Raw genomic sequence first — 7546 nt, 5'->3', positions numbered from 1 at the left:
CTGTTTGTGCTACTAATAACAATTGCAGTCTGTCAAATTAACATGATTCTATGATCTAGCTTCAATGACGATGGAATATAGCCGAATCCAAAGCCTAACCCATCAGCGCATTTGTAATGGATATTATCAACTCTGAAAGAAATACATTTTATTGTTGTCTGTTTTTGAGGTTAGAACTTAGAACTTTTATACAATTGTGATAATGGTCCTCAGCAACTATCCTTCCAAATCAAAGACTCGTGCTAGCAATGGTTTCGTTCAGAGGCTGCAGCTGTACATTTGTTTTTGTTAGCTGGCCGATTACGATTCCCCGGACCGAACCACTTTTCCGCCGCCACAAGTGGTAAACGAACGATTCTCATTTGCTTTCCGTAGTCACAACCCAGGTAACCAACAAGCATTAGTGTATGCAGTAAAGTAGCGTAAAATCTGCATTCCGGATGCTTCTTGCAGTATGCTGGCATTCGTTATGCATAACTGTTGTTAATCAGCATTTGAAAAACTGTTTAAAAACTTCTTGCCAGTAAGCAGCATTATGAGTGCACAACAGTAGTAAAAAAGCATTTTCATAGCACAGCAGTAATGTAGCCGTATATTTTGCCAAAAGCAACTTTTAAATAGCATTTAAAACGACTTAAGTGCTTATCAAGTAGCCGTTAAGACGCATTCAGTATGCTTATTGGTTACTTGGGAAATTACCGAACCACTGGCAGGTAGCATAATCTTCGGACTTAGCTGTGAATTGGAACAGTCAAGCCTGACTTCCCGAGCTACATCTCCAGTATTGTCGTCCCATACGAGTAGTGAACCTAAATGTGATGAGATTAGATTGAATATTTTTCTACGAAAGTTATCTTTGACTAACCTCCCGAACAGAAAGTAATATCGAAATTGATCGTAGAAACGTTGAATTTACAACAGTTTTGTTTGTTAACAACAACTTTCCCCTAACGACCCCCTGTTTCCATGTAAAAATCGGGTTTACAATGAAATTTTATGTAGAAACAACAAATGTGATTTTATTTCCATTGTAAATTTTCCAACATAACATTGTTTTTCGCTGTAATGTAACAATAAAAAAATGCTGTAATACTGTTGTGCATTTCTATTCGGGCTGGCTTTCCAGTCACGAGAAGGGACGGCGTCAGCATCACAAGCGATGAATATGCATGACCCTGACCCTGAAATCTATCCCAGACCCGTATTCGTTCGTTCAGTCCGTGCGATATTGCGTAACTCGGGGAACAGGCAAGTGCGAGAGTCGTCATGGGCTTCAATTTTGTACATACAGGCACTATTTATAGGTCAATTTAATTATGTAGATTTAGGCCATACCGAAAATTTGGCTGACATACCCCGTATCAAGTCCCACACACATAGCACACCATCCTGGCAACCAGATACGCCCATCTCGACCTGCCACTGGTCTATGAAAATACATGTGATAGGACCGCAATGGCCGTTTAGGGTGAACTGCAATAGGTGACTATCGAGCCGGAACACTTTAACAGTATGGCCCTGGCTGCCAGTCATGACTTTACCGCCCGCCACTTCCAAACATGTCACCGGTGACCCTGCTGGTGAAACTCCAGGATACATCGAAGCTCCTCCTCGGATGCGTGATGTTGAGCTGGCAACGCTGTGGACGGATTTGAGCCGGCGGATTGCTGAAATAAACTAATGCTTCCTGCCGAACCGGTGCGTACGTGGGCTAAGATTGAATATTTTTCTACGAGTTATCTTTGACTAACCTCCCGAACAGTAAGTAATATCGAAATTGATCGTAGAAACGTTGAATTTACAACAGTTTTGTTTGTTAACAACAACTTTCCCTTAACGACACCCCTTTTTCCATGTAAAATCGGGTTTACAGTGAAATTGGATGTAGAAACAACAAATGTGATTATATTTCCATTGTAAATTTTCCAGAATAACATTGTTTTTCGTTGTAATGTAACAATAAAAAAAAATGCTGTAATACTGTTGTGCATTTCTATTCGGGCTGGCTTTCCAGTCACGAGAAGGGACGGCGTCAGCATCACAAGCGATGAATATGCATGACTGACGGTCATGCTGTTGAGCGGCTGACCCTGAAATCTATCCCAGACCCGTATTCGTTCGTTCCGTCCGAGCGATATTGCGTAACTCGGGGAACAGGCAAGTGCGACGATTGAGTCGTCATGGGCTTCAATTTTGTACATACAGGCACTATTTATAGGTCAATTTAATTATGTAGATTTAGGCCATACCGAAAATTTGGCTGACATACCCCGTATCAAGTCCCACACACATGGCACACCATCCTGGCAACCAGATACGCCCATCTCGGCCTGCCACTGGTCTATGAAAATACATGTGATAGGACCGCAATGGCCGTTTAGGGTGAACTGCAATAGGTGACTATCGAGCCGGAACACTTTAACAGTATGGCCCTGGCTGCCATGACTTTACCGCCCGCCACTTCCAAACATGTCACCGGTGACCCTGCTGGTGAAACTCCAGGATACATCGAAGCTCCTCCTCGGATACGTGATGTTGAGCTGGCAACGCTGTGGACGGATTTGAGCCGGCGGATTGCTGAAATAAACTAATGCTTCCTGCCGAACCGGTGCGTACGTGGGCTAAAAAAGAATAAAAATTAAGATGACATAGTCATTACAGACTGAAAATTAAATGACTTAGAATATACAGTATTTTAAAAGAACAAGTAAAATCTATCTGTTTTGCGCCCTAGCTGAGCTTAAAAAATTGCTTGAAACATAGAACTTACTTCGCCCATATGCAGACGTAAATCCCCAATCGATCTGACAACCGTGCATGTACGTTTCCAGTCTCAGAAAATCGATTCGTCCACTCAACCGTGCGCCTATCACTTTGTCACCGGCGAGCTTTATGTTAGTTACCCCATTGTTGTGGGTATTTTTGGCTTCATATATATCCTGCGATGAAACGTCCGTCAATAGTTGTAATAAAAAACAAATGACTCCAAACAATTTACCTTAAAGTTACCAGTCGTTCCCTCCCAGAACTCCAACCGCCCATCTGCACACCCAATCTCTATGAGATTATCAAAAAAGTCCAGATACCAGATCGGCGAAGTCTGGTAACATTTCTTCCGCGCTGAACTTCCTCCTCCAGGTGGCCGAGAACATTCGCCAGCGCTCATCTGCTCCCGGGGTGTGATAAAGCCGTATGATTGGACTTACTCTCCACCGCTGCTACATCATAGCCCTTGGTCGAATTATTCAACAAAAACCGAATTCGCAGATCCGCACAAATACCTTTTGGGCATACACGATTATCATTTGTGAAATGTTTCTCATACTGGACGGTAAGGGACCATTCATAAATGACGTAATGTGAAAATTGCCCAAAATTGACTCCCCCTCCCCCATATAACAAATTGTCACAAATTTCTTTATTTTTTCTATTACGTAACAAATTCCTCGAAAATTTTTTTTTTTTTGTTTAGTGAAAACATGTTACTCCCCCTCTCCCATATGTCACAACTTCTCGTACCCCCTCCCCACTAAACGCGTTACGTAATTTATGAATGGTCCCTAAAATGAAACCATAATGTGTTAATAATTTCCTGCATCTCATTCTGATGATTGTGCCTGCTGAAGTTAAACTCTAGGATGGGTTATCAAAACGACCTATTGACATTTTGCTCGAACAGAGAAAATCTAGTTTGAAGTATGGCGAAAATACTTTTAATTCCTATTTAGGAACTAAACCGTTTTAAATATTAAAAAATCGTCTACGGTTTTGGTTTTTCCCTTGCTTTAATGGTGTAATACGGTTAATAAGAAATTGTAACGATTTTTGTTACTATTAAGCAAAACTTGGCAATACGACCTTTTTCTGTCAATACGACATTTTACCAACGCACGATACGTCCTTTTCCCTGCATAGGTCTCAGGAGACACGAAAGCACATGCGACTGTTCAAAAAATACATTTAATCTGTAATTAGGAAACAATTACATTTCAAGCTGAGTTAACCCCCTTAGCAGCCTTAGTTCACAGTTCATCTACTTCCCAATAGAGCGCGCATTAGATGTTTCATCGATTTTAAAAGGAAAACAGGAAAAGTCGAAACGTCAGAAATCTTGTTTCCTCTCTATTAACGACACTCAATCCCTCTCCAGAGGGATTCAGCGTCTTTACTCTCAATCTTTTCATACGCGCAATGTAAACATAAAGCAAACGTCGTATGGGCCGGTTTTTGTCGTGACCTAAGAGAAGAGAAGACAATCGCGTAGCCAATATGATCCAGTCCTAACCTCAATATTGAACCAGCTTCTGATTGGTCGTTTTGCCAGTCAAGAGCGTTCATAATATCTTCAAACGGGATGAAAAACAGTGCTGCTGAATTTATTTTGGCAACATTTCATATACATGAACATTTAGTGCAAATTGAATAAATACCCTGAATTACGATATAACTACGTGTATTGTTAAGAAAGACACAAATAAACTTAAAATTCATTTTTTAAATGGAGCTAGTATTGTGAATTCTTGACTGAGGGTCGATATGACCTAAGAGAAGAGAAGACAATCGCGTAGCCAATATGATCCAGTCCTAACCTCAATATTGAACCATTGGTCTGATTGGTCGTTTTGCCAGTCAAGAGCGTTCATAATATTTTCAAACGGGATGATGATGATGATGATGATGGTCCCACCTCATACCCCCACAAAGGTGTGAGCTGAACGATTTATCTAGAAGATAATTAATATTTTAAATTATGACAAGACCAGTTTACAAAAAAAACGGACTGGTTCAATTTACAGACATAGCCTTTCCTTCAAAAGAACGTAACCAGATATATTTCGAATATTCCATCAACAACCAGGGTCCATCAAGAAAATTTCCATTCCGGGAAGATACTTGATAGAATCGGGAATTGAACCCAATAGCTTCCATTTCTGATAATTCTCTGTAAGACTCCTCCCGCCTGACCAAGACATCGGTACTACCACCTGCTAAGGTGAGAAGTGACGAGCCTAGTGGCAGTGCAGAGTCTAATCGAATTATATCATCCACATCAGGCCCCTTTATTGAAAGTTGCGTACCACTAACCCAAGGCAATCCAGGGATATTCCTTTCCGAGAATACCCTGGATTGATCAGGAATTGAACCCGATATCTTGTTTTATCAGAAGGAGTCACCAAGCCCCACACTCAACGAACCAACTCCGTTATTGCCGCTATGGCAGCAATAACCGAGATTAACTCTATTGTCGAGCAAAGCCAGCAAAGCAACTCCATCATCAAATCAGACCCTGATCACAACAAAAGTCTAAAAGCTTTAATTCAACCCGATGAGCTCTTAGTACTGGTCACCATGTTCGATTTCAAGTTAGTCTCTATCTGCTTATCGCGCGCGTGGCTCAGACTTCTGTAGACATCTCATTATTTTTTAAAAACTATAATAAACAATTAACAAAAATCCATCATCATCATAGCGAATATTATAACTTAGTGTGACTAAATGCAAATAATAGAAGAGAAAAAAAATACAATCTTCGTGGTATTACATAGTTATTCAAATAACTCCAAAATATAAAAATTCAAAAAATCTGTCTACAAAGAAGATTTTACGTGTGAAATACATAGTGTTTTGAACTACGCTAATGTTGCCGCACGTTTAATATGTCTAGGTATCGAATTGAAAAAATTTATTCCTTTATACAACAAGGAGTTTTGTGATCTACTAAATAAAAAGTTAGGTGTTCTTGCATCAGACGCGTTTCTAGTGTTGTACCTATGCACATCACTTCCTCTTTCAATTCGATCACACGGGATGAAAAACAGTGCTGCTGAATTTATTTTGGCAACATTTCATATACATGAACATTTCATGCAAATTGAATAAATACCCTGAATTACGATATAACTACGTGTATTGTTAAGAAAGACACAAATAAACTTAAAATTCAATTTTTAAATGCAGCTAGTATTGTGAATTCTTGACTGAGGGTCGATATTTGAGGTACAATTATTGTCAGCAATTGTGAAAATCATGCAAATAGAATCTGGCAACGATGGAAGCTTGTTGTCTTTGGAATTACGACAGGGCCTGGTAGATAAAATTAAGAAGAGCAAGAAGCCTGTTGTCGTCTCTTCTCTTAGGTCATGACTAACGACTTACCTTTCAATATAGGGGCCCCTTTTCAAAATTTCTGAAGAAAAATGATGTAAGATTTTGAACGCTTATATCTTTTGTTGTACTGAATGGATTTAATCAATTTCTTCGGCATTTTGTCGAAAATATTTGTACCAATGTTGTATTAAATTTTGGAATATGTAGGACATTCATTATCAACGGAAAAATAGTTTTGAAAAATCTTTCGAAAACGACTCGGAAAAGTGAAAATTTTCAGCCCATCCCGCACAGAGCCATCAATATGGTGCAGCAACCGAACAATAAAATAATGAAAAATTTATATATAGGTCCACTACATGTTTGTTCCTAAGCTTATTCGTATTGGGTTGCTTGACGAGAGCAGTTGGTGGGGGAAAGCCGGCATATTAGTTTTGGTTATGCCATTAGAAGCCGGACGGAAAAAAAGACTCATACACGCCACGAGAACGAGCGAGAAAGCGATAGTAGTGTATATTAGCGAAAGCGTTACGTACATTTTGAACCTTAATAACTTTTCTTCTACTAAACGGATTACCAATCTTGTTTCATAAATCGGAAGGAAAACGTTCAACGCTTGCTACCGATACGTTGTTTGCTATATAAAATTTGTTTTAAATAGTTCAAAAACAACTTTAAATGAGAATCAACATTAATGATAAAACCTATAAATAGAAAATCCAAGAAAATCATTGAATGTGACAACTCTGCCACTAAGCGAAAGCTACACCAAAACGAATGATGAAAATATTTTTATTTATCGAACAAAAGGATGGCCTTCTATCTGCATTGTGAAGTCAATAAATAGGAACGCCTTGATGCAGAGCGTGCTCATTCGGTGTGAGCTGCGTATGTATGTACGCAGTAAAAACAATCGTCGGCAAGGTTTGAATTGTTTCAAAAGATTCTCGTCTTGCATCAACATAGTTATCTACAAACCGTCCTTATTGGGACGAATGCAAAACGGAAAAAGAATTGAATTAGAAAGTTTCTTTTATTAACTAATATTAAGTTTGCGCTTGTTAATTCTGTACTTTTACCAGTGAATCATAAGAAAATGTTTGTCTAATCTACAAACCCGAAGGTTTTTGCAAATCCTTCCAAGAAAATCATTGAATGTGGCAACTCTGCCACTAAGCGAAAGCTACACCAAAACGAATGATGAAAATATTTTCATTTATCGAACAAAAGGATGGCCTTCCATCTGCATTGTGAAGTCAATAAATAGGAACGCCTTGATGCAGAGCGTGCTCATTCGGTGTGAGCTGCGAAAGGGGAAAGATCGCAGTAAAAACAATCGTCGGCAAGGTTTGAATTGTTTCAAAAGATTCTCGTCTTGAATCAGCATAGTTATCTACAAACCGTCCTTATTAGGACGAATGCAAAATGGAAAAAGAAT

The 7546-nt window shown here is 39.2% G+C and overlaps 1 pseudogene; it reads right to left on the bottom strand.

Moving 5' to 3' along the window:
- Positions 1–242: 242 nt before the first annotated feature.
- LOC131687510 (sterol regulatory element-binding protein cleavage-activating protein-like) lies at positions 243–2324 on the bottom strand (annotated as a pseudogene).
- Positions 2325–7546: the final 5222 nt, after the last annotated feature.

This window comes from Topomyia yanbarensis, chromosome 3 (genome assembly GCF_030247195.1).
Source record: "Topomyia yanbarensis strain Yona2022 chromosome 3, ASM3024719v1, whole genome shotgun sequence".
Lineage (NCBI taxonomy): Eukaryota > Metazoa > Arthropoda > Insecta > Diptera > Culicidae > Topomyia > Topomyia yanbarensis.
This window is presented reverse-complemented; position numbering and strand designations above follow the sequence as displayed.